At 43.3% G+C, this 9,821-nt stretch overlaps 1 long non-coding RNA gene across 1 annotated transcript in view; it reads right to left on the bottom strand.

Moving 5' to 3' along the window:
- Positions 1-5,144: 5,144 nt before the first annotated feature.
- The window catches only part of LOC137650506 (uncharacterized), a 50,877-nt gene continuing 46,200 nt past the window's right edge, over positions 5,145-9,821 (bottom strand). Inside the window, exon 3 of the long non-coding RNA XR_011045971.1 lies at positions 5,145-6,185. This is a non-coding gene — a long non-coding RNA (uncharacterized lncRNA). The remainder of the gene's footprint in view (positions 6,186-9,821) is intronic.

The raw sequence follows: 9,821 nt of genomic DNA, 5'->3' as shown, positions 1-9,821 counted from the left end.
CCGTCTAATGTCGCACCCCAGCCTACGTCCGATGCGTCCGAGAAGAGAACGTGGTTGGGAGTCTGAACAGCCAGGGGAAGACCCTCTCTTAGGTTGATATTGTCCTTTCACCAAGTCAGACAAGACTTTATCTTTTCGGAAACTGGGATCGAGACCGCTTCTAGCGTCTTGTCCTTTTTCCAGTGAAAAGCTAGATGGTATTGAAGAGGACGGAGGTGTAGTCTTCCTAGTGACACAAATTGTTCCATGGATGACAGCGTCCCTACCAGACTCATCCACAGCCTGACTGAGCAGCGTTCCTTCTTCAGCATCTTCTGGATGGATAGCAGGGCTGGGGGCTGATCATCTTGTTGTTCAGCAACGTCCTCATCAGAGGGTTCCTCATCCGAAACTGATGAGGAAACGGCAACGGAGTGGGCAACGGCTGGCTCGCTGAATCCGGTCGCACTGGTGGATGCGTGACGGAGCCGGACGCAATATCATGGAACTGCTGCACAGTCTGTGAACTGTCAACAACCATGGGTGCGCGAGGAAGCACAGCGTCAACCCGAGACTGTCTAGACCAGGGGTGGCCAACCTATGGCGCATGCGCCAACAGTGGCGCATTGCACGATTACAAGTGGCGCACTATACCCGAGATAATTTAAAAAAACAAAAAAAAAAACAAAGCCAGCTCATAAAAAAAAAATACCAAAAATAATACTGATTTTTAGAAAAAATTAAAAAATTATTTAAAGGGATTCATCTGCTATGTCCTGCATTTTTTTCTTTTAATTATTCAAAATACACCATTTCTATATATGTGTTAGAGTTTAAACATATATAATACCTTCATCATATACCAACTTTACAAAATACATTGAAATAATCATATTACTACGAGAGGCTTTTGATAGTCGGTTTAGTGATTTTGCTGAAGAAGATTGAATGCTTGCATTTATAAAGCCATTTCCACTTACAGAACATAACATTCTGAAGATGCCTAGTAATATACAGATGGAACTTATTGATCTAAAATCAAATTCAGTGCTGAAGAGTAAATTTATTGAACTTCCCTCACTCCCAAGAGCATCTGAAATGCTTAATTTTTGGCGATTATTAACCGGTGAACATTTTCCAGAATTCAGAAAATTTACCCAAAGATATGCCTGTCGCTTTGTAACAACATAAAGATGTGAGCAAATATTTTCATCCATGAAGATTATCAAGAACTGAGGTCGCGACTATCCGATTCAAATCTGAAGTACTGTCTGTTGCTCTCAGTTATTAATTCAACTCCTAATATTACAGATTTAGTGAAAGCAAAGCAAAGTCATAAGTCTCATTAAACATAGTTATGCTTATTTTTCCTGCATGTGAAATTACTTTTCTTTAACTGCTAATTATGTTCATATAATTTCATTAGTACTTTTAGGAATAACTAATGAATATTATCAATGCAAATTCAGAGTCAATAAAGTAAGTACAGTTTACTTTGTATCCATGTTAAATCATCCCCTTTACAGCTGCTACATCTGCCCGCGCGCATACACACACACACACACACACACACACACACACACACACATATATATATATATATATATATATATATATATATATATATATATGTATATGTATATGTATATGTATTTGTATATGTATATATATAAATATCTCATATTATCATATGTATAACCGCCAAATATGTCAAATCACCATAGTTAAGGGATTGAAAGGGGGTTAAAGTTTGTGTGGCGCATCTGAATTAGAAGTGAAAAAAATTGGTGCATGGTAAACAAAAGGTTGGCCACCCCTGGTCTAGACCGTCTGGGTTGTGCAGTCAACACCCTACCGGGTTGCTGAGGTTGACGCACTGCGTCAAAACAAGTCACCTCTGCTGGTTGTTGAACGTCCTGAACGTCAACAACCACCTCCGAGCGTCGCTTAACGTCAACGTGCGGCTGGCAACCCACACTGGGTCGCATCGGTGGAGGAACCACCTCAACTGGCAGACGCGAGTAGGTAACCTCAGCGTCAACAGGGCGCACAACCGACCGGTTGGAAGGTTGTTGGCCAGAAGGTTCGGTAGCAACCTTCTCCGCATTTAAGTCCTCTATCAAGGACGCAAGCTTGGACTGCATGTCTTGCAGCAAAGCCCATTTAGGGTCTACGGGAGCAGGTGTGGCAACAGACGGGGTTAGCGACTGAGGCGGAACCATTTACCATCCCTGAAAGCCTTGTTATGTGTGACATAATAGTACAGCAAAACTTCAAAGGCTCGACAACAGCTGTGAAGTTGACCTGTAAACAACTTGGAGCGTCTCCTGGCTAGGCGCCAGGGAGAGTCTACCAGAATTGAGAAGTCTATCTGGGCAGAGGCATGAACTCCCAAGCCGAGAACTTCTCTCGTGTCATATCAGACTCTCGCTCTATAAACCAGTTTAAAAGAAGGGAAAGCAAAGGCTGTATCCCCCAAACTCCTCCTGGTGAAAAACCAGTTGCCTAGCCAACGTAACGCTCTCTAGGAGAGCGAGAGAGCACTAGCTTAAAAACAACCGCTTCGAAGTAGCTAGGCCTAGTGTAAGCTCTGACGTTTAGGCGAACGAGGAGCAGCAGTTACAAAAAGATCCGGACGAAGATCCTTAAAAAAATCATCATGATTTAATTAAAGTCCATAGGAGGCTAAGCAGCTTTAGGCTCCTCTCCATTTGACAGAGTCCTCAAGGGAATATCAGTAGGAGGGAGAACAGCAACTTCCTCATCTACAGGAACCTTGTCCGATAAAAGCTGAGTCTCTCACTGGTGCATTAGTAGCGGACCAGAACGCAACGTCATGTAACTGCTTGACAGTCTGTGAACTGTCAACAACTGAACTGTCAACCACAACAGGTGCGTGAGGACGCACAGCGTCCACTCGAGACTGCTTTGACTGCCTAGACTGAGCAGTCAAAACGACTCTAGAATGCGGAGGTTGACGCACAGCGTCAAAACAAGTCAACTCCGATTGTTAGTGAACGTCTTGAACGTCCACAGGAGCATCAGCAAGTGGCCTAACGTCCAAATGCGGCTGAAAAACCACACGAGACCGCATCGAGTGTGGTTCTAAACAACCTGACTGACGTGACTAAGCTACGCCAACGTCAACAGTAAGCACAAAGGAACGTTAGGTTGGCTGAAAGCCAGGATATCGATGAGATAAACGGCTAGACTCAACGGACTAATCGGTAGAATAGTCTTCCATAAGGGAGGCAACCATATACTGCATGTCTTGCCATACAACCCATTAAGGATCAACGGAAATGGTTGTGGTAAGAGACGAGGGTAACGTCTGTGACCGCAACACTTTGCCTACAAAAAAAGACTCTCGGAGTCTGTGTTACGCTTTTGTTAGGCGGCGAGCAGTTATCCGATGACTGCATAGGGTCAGAGCTGTCCTAATGGTTGCAACCAGGACGCTGGACCTGTCCTGAAAGGACTGACTTTCGCTTAAGGGCTTCGAAACCTTGTGACAGGTTTCTTATGCGAAAAGCCTACGGATGACGAGGAGAAACAACGTCTCTCTCGTCTTATGGTAGGGGAGATCTTGGTAAGATACACCCGATACCATAGAGGGAAAAACGTCTGTTCGTTGGTCAAGGCCTCTCGAACCCGTAAGTCGTTTGACATTACTTCTCCCCTGGGCTTGGGAGCATGTAAGATGTCCCGGACTAGGTGAACGACAGGCACGAACAGACGAACCCTCGGACGCAACACTGTAACACTTTGCGCCTCAGACGCAACACTGTAACACTTTGCGCATATCACTTTATCACTTCCATTTTCTGTTTTGCACTTATTTCTACCTGAAACACGCAATTCTACCCTTCATTAAAAGGTAGTAATTGTGAAATCAGTCGTATAATGCAAGCTCATTAATACCAGCAAAAAACAGAAAACATATATTAAGATAAAAAAATCAGTGGTTGGGAAAGAGACTAAACACTAGTTCATATAACTACGTTTTCAATCTCTCACCGCACATAGCCTGGGGACGAGAATAAAAACCTAAAACGTTTTATCCTTCCTCCCCGTACAGCGACTAGGGACGCGAGTAACACGAGAACAACGTTACCCGCTTGAACGGAACGTTTTCTCTCCTCTCTCTCCCTCCGTCTCTATCTCTCTCTCCCTCTTTCTCTCTTGATTTCGCACCTAAGAGAAGAGCCCAATTATATTTCGTCAAAAAAAAACCATGTTATTTGACTAAAGGAAAAAACTGAAAGGTTTTTCAATAAAAAGTTCCTTTAAATTAGAATTTAAAACATTTAAGCTAAGAAAGAATGAACAAAACGTCAGAATCAATTTACTCTTACTGCAAAGTGAAACCGTGATACACTCTCTCTCTATCGTAACGATAGAGCGCATGTTGAATGTCCTGAACGTCAACAACTGCGTAGCATAAAAAAACTAAACGTTAGTTCATCTTTGAAAACAGTACGAAGACTATCAAAGAAATTCTTCCATAAAATATTACATTTAAAAAGTTTTAAATCCTTAGCTCTTTAAAAGCTAAATACGATATAAAGGGCTCAACGTTGATTAACTTCGGTTTCCAAGTTAGGACCGCCTACTCTCAGGAAAGGTCTACTGTATATAAACAAAACATTAAAATTTATTTTTATATGTTTATAATAAATGGAAAGTTAATCGAAGAGGCCTAATAAAGGCGGAGAGATATAAAATATATAGAGGAAAATCTATAACGTGATAAGAATTACTAAAGGCCTAAACACACTTCCGTCTAAGGGAAGGGTCGGCCATTTAAAAGTGAAAGAAAGTCCATACTCTCTTTGTCACCATAATTAAATCTATCCAAAACGAGTTCAAGATTTAAGATGAAGATAAAACACCTGCATAGCGAAAGCTCAAAACTAGAATAAAGTACTTCACCAATTAGTTGTGAAAAAACTCTAGTTTAGCAACGGCGAATAAGAGCGTCTTGTCGATAGCTCGACAGAGAGAAAATTGAGTTCTTTGTTTACAATGAGTACTGGGTATCTGAACGACAGATGGCGCTGTTGAGTACACCCCCTACCTGTGTAGCGATCGCTGCCGAATTTTTCCGTAGAGTTTTTCTGTCGAGCAACAGAGTTGCAGCTATTATAATCACCGGCTAAGTTAAATATTGAAAAATAAAGCTTTATTAGATTTCAAATATCCCATATAGAGCTCAGACTATGAGAATTGAAGGCTTTTATACATTTATTATACAATTATGTAAACAGTCAGGTTATGACTTTACGCTTCTACTAAAAAACTGATGATCTCAACAAGAAAAACTTTTATGAAATAGTAATAACGTTTCGGTAATACCTACAATTATGGACATCTAAGTCAATATTCATTAGAAAATTTTTTACGAGATTGAATACCTTCAAGTTCCTATAACTAGATAGTATACTTAAATTCATACATTTCTTTCTGTACTATCTATCTTCAGCAGATAATACAAGTGTTTTTCTATACATCTCCTTATATAAATATTTTGAAATAAATATGGATATCCAGTACTGTACAATATAACATTTAAAAAAAAAAGGTTTACTCGTCACCTGAAATGTACATATTAAACCAAGACATCTGTTCCTCATTATAAGTTCTAAAGAATACCTAATGTTTCTCATGCAGACAATATATACATAACACTTTTATGACTTCCGTGTATTACGCCTAACATATAGCAGGGTTTTACTTTCTTCCTTCATTAGGTTACCCAGCTGTTGACCTAACCCAGCAGTACAGAGTCATATTACTTAAGCTCATGTGTAAAATTCTCTTTCAAATGGTTTTTCAATACAGTACAAAAGATCTCTCAAGGAACAAAAAAGTAGTAGAGTTTGAAGTAACCGTAATCCAAAAGTAGTCGAGTTTGAAGTAACCGTAATCCAACAGTAGTCGAGTTTGAAGTAACCGTAATCCAACAGTAGTCGAGTTTGAAGTAACCGTAATCCAAAAGTAGTCGAGTTTGAAGTAACCGTAATCCAAAAGTAGTCGAGTTTGAAGTAACCGTAATCCAAGATGAGCAACAACACCCATCAAATGGGTCTTCTTTCCAAGGTGAAGGATCCAACTTCTAGACAGAATTCACATCCTTTGGAATACCTTTAAAGTATTTGAAACTGGTGGTGTGAATCTCTTCATATAGCCGTTATCACGTCCATCATCTGTAAAAAAAAAAAAAAAAAAAATACAATTTTCTATTAACTGTTTTAAAGTGATCAAAATAATAATACCATAGAATTCCAAAATAATAATGTATTCCTTGAATTTTTATACTGTACTTGAAAAGGTTAAGGCATGAAGACTAATGAGGTGAAAAATATCACACTAAAATAGCTTATCATTTCAAAACACTAATAAAATCTGTGTTAATAAATTACTCAATAATGTGAAAAACATAATTAAGGATTCTGACAATATAACCGGTTACATGTCATCTGCTTAACTGTTACTGTTCACTTGCTTTCTATAAAATAACATATGCAGCCATTTTTAGTCCACTGCAGGACAAAGGCCTAAGCCATGACAATTCATACCTGGGATTTGGCCATTTTTAATCAACACATCAGTCAGTGTGGATTGGTGATGGTAGGAGATTTTCTCTCTGATTGCTCACAGCAAACCAGCCTAGTATGGGTGGCCCTGACTAGTACAGCTTTATTGATCATGGGGTTACGGGTATGCAAACTCGGCAATACACAAACCTTTTCACCACATTAAGGTACCCCCAAGAAATCCCCACTCGGAAGGGCTTTTTATAGTCATGGGATAAAAATCTTTTTAATAATCTCCTTATCTTTACAATATAATTCTTCCACCACAAACAAATTGCTCTACAATATGACAAATTTCGTAGATAATTTGTATTTTTCCTACCATACAAACCTTATCTATTTACATGGGGTATTATTTTGGCGGAGCTGAAATGACGAGCCATTAAATTTTAACGAGGGTTAACTACCCCCTCGCTAGTTAGCGGGGGGTAGGGAAGGGGTAGCTATCTACCCCTCCCCCCTCTCACACACTGTGAATAGCTCAATTCACTTAAAGGTAGGACTTGACTTGGGGGTCAGGGCTGGCGGGTAACATTTGTGTAAATAGCTAAGGTTTGTATGGTAGGAAAAATACAAATTATCTACGAAATTTGTCTTTTGTTCCGTAACCTAATACAAACCACGCTATTTACAAGGGGTGACTTACCCTTAGGAAGGGCGGAAAGTACCCAGCCTTCTAGCTTCGGCTTTACCCGGGGACTCCAATTCCGAGTTGTAGAACTCAAGGAACGTGAGTCCCTAACCCTCGCACGTTGTCATGTTTGACCATCGTGCGGCCTACTAGGATGTGTGTGAAGGAGAATAACGTGACTCGTCCTAGGGAGTTAACCTGGAGTTCTTTATGTGGAACTCTAGGCTAGGACGTTCCCAATACCACCTCGTCAGGGTATGGGGGACGCGACAGTATTAAGGCTAATACTAGGAGCACAAGGAAGCATGGTTTACCTGCAGAGGTTGAGGTCAGCTGCGCAAAGACCTGGATGCTGCTATCCCCAAGAGAGGGGAGAATGAAGAAAGAAGTAAGGGCCAGACATACTCTTTCATTCACGCAGACTAAAACCGGGTAACAATGCCCTCAACCTTCTGCTACTTGTCCAATAAGGAGCCTGAGGTTAGGCCAGCTGTTGTGCAGCCACCACAGGACCGATAGAAAACGTATCGAAGTTCCTGTGGGTCACGTCCTGCAGGTAGTGGGCTGTGAACGTCGTCTGACGTTTCCAGACCCCAGCTTGTAAAAGCTGCGTCACAGAGAAGTTTCTCTTGAAGGCCAGGGAAGTAGCAACACCCCTGACGTCGTGAGCTCTGGGACGACGTGACGGAGGAGAGTCGGGATTCAAGGTGCTGCTTATCCCCTTGCGAATCCATGAAGAGATGGATTCTTGGTGACCCTCCTCTTTGTCCTCCCTGTGCTCACAAACAAAGCTTGCACATGAGGACGGGCTGCAGCTGTTCTTTTGAGGTAGCGCCTCAGACTCCTGACTGGGCACAGTAACAGATGGTCTGGGTCACTTGTTACAGAACGTAGACTCGTTACCTTGAAGGAGTCGAATCTTGGATCCGACACCCCAGGGTTTTGAGTCTTAGCAATGAACTCAGGGACGAACTTGAACGTTACCTTCCCCCATCCCCTTGAATGGGCAACGTCGTAGGAGAGACCATGAAGTTCACTTACTCGTTTGGCCGAGGCCAACGCGAGTAGGAACACCGTCTTCCACGTTAGGTGGCGATCAGACGCCTGGCGTAATGGTTCAAAGGGAGCTCTTTTCAGAGCCCTGAGCACTTGAACCACGTTCCAAGGAGGGGGTCTGACTTCCGACTGGGGGCAAGTAAGCTCGTAGTTGCGTATGAGTAGAGAAAGTTCCAACGAAGAGGAAATATCAACTCCTTTCAGCCTGAAGGCTAAGCTTAAGGCTGAGCGATAGCCTTTCACCGCCGAGACCGAAAGGCGCATTTCCTCCCGAAGATATACAATGAACTCCGCTATTGTTGGAATAGTGGCATCGAGTGGAGAGATACCCCTTCCACGACACCAACCACAAAAGACTTTCCACTTCGCCTGGTAGACGCTGGCAGAGGATTCTCGCAGGTGTCGAGACATCCTGTCCGCAACCTGTTGAGAAAAACCTCTCTCCGTGAGGAGTCGCTGGATAGTCTCCAGGTGTGAAGCCGAAGCGAAGCTACGGCCTTGTGGAAGATGTTGCAATGTGGTTGTTTGAGTAGCTCGTGACGTGGAGGGAGTTCTCTTGGGGGTTCCGTTACGAGTTGCAGAAGATCCGGGAACCATTCCGCATGATGCCATAGCGGAGCTATGAGAGTCATGGAGAGGTTGACCGATAGGTTGGCCTTGTTGAGCACCCTTCTCATTAGACAAAAAGGTGGGAAGGCGTAAACGTCCATGTTGTCCCACCTGTGTTGAAATGCATCCTGCCAGAGAGCCTTGGGGTCCGGGACTGGAGAGCAGTAAAGGGGCAGCCTGAAATTCAAGGCTGTCGCAAACAGGTCTACAGTCGGGGAACCCCACAGTCAGGACTTTGTTGGCTATCTGAGGATCCAAAGACCACTCGATACTCACTATCTGCGTCGCCCTGCTGAGGCTGTCGGCGAGGACATTCCTCTTGCCAGGAATGAAGCGAGCTGACAGTGAGATCGAGCGGGTTTCGGACCATCTCAGAATCTCTACTGCAAGATGGGATAGCTGTTGCGAGAAGGTACCTCCCTGCTTGTTGATATAAGCCACTACTGTGGTGTTGTCGCTCATCACCACCACGGAGTGGCCCGCCAGGGTTTGTTGGAACTGTTGAAGAGCCAGAAAAACGGCCTTCAATTCTAGCAGGTTGATGTGGAGGCACCTTTCCGATCCTGACCAAAGGCCTGAGGCTCTTTGGTTCAGAATGTGGGCCCCCACCCTTGATTTGACGCGTCCGTAAACAGAGTCAAATCTGGGGGGAGGACGAGGAGATCTGCTCCCTTCCGTAGGTTTTCGTCGTCCAGCCACCATCAAAGATCCGCCCGTTCCGAAGGTCCTATGGGAACTAGGAAGTCCGGAGAATCGTTTCCCTGATTCCAAAGTGACTTCAGCCGCCACTGAAGGGATCTCATCCTGAGGCGGCTGTTTGGAACAAGACGAACCAAAGATAATAGATGGCCTAAGAGACGTAACCACAGTTGGGCTGGAAGCTCTCCTCGTCTGAGGAAAGGTTCTGCTACCTTCCTCAGCCTTGCTATCCTTTCGTCTGATGGAAAGGC

The sequence above is a fragment of the Palaemon carinicauda genome, chromosome 12 (genome assembly GCF_036898095.1).
Source record: "Palaemon carinicauda isolate YSFRI2023 chromosome 12, ASM3689809v2, whole genome shotgun sequence".
NCBI lineage: Eukaryota > Metazoa > Arthropoda > Malacostraca > Decapoda > Palaemonidae > Palaemon > Palaemon carinicauda.
The sequence above is the reverse complement of the archived record's forward strand: the minus strand, read 5'-3'. Positions and strand labels throughout refer to the sequence as shown.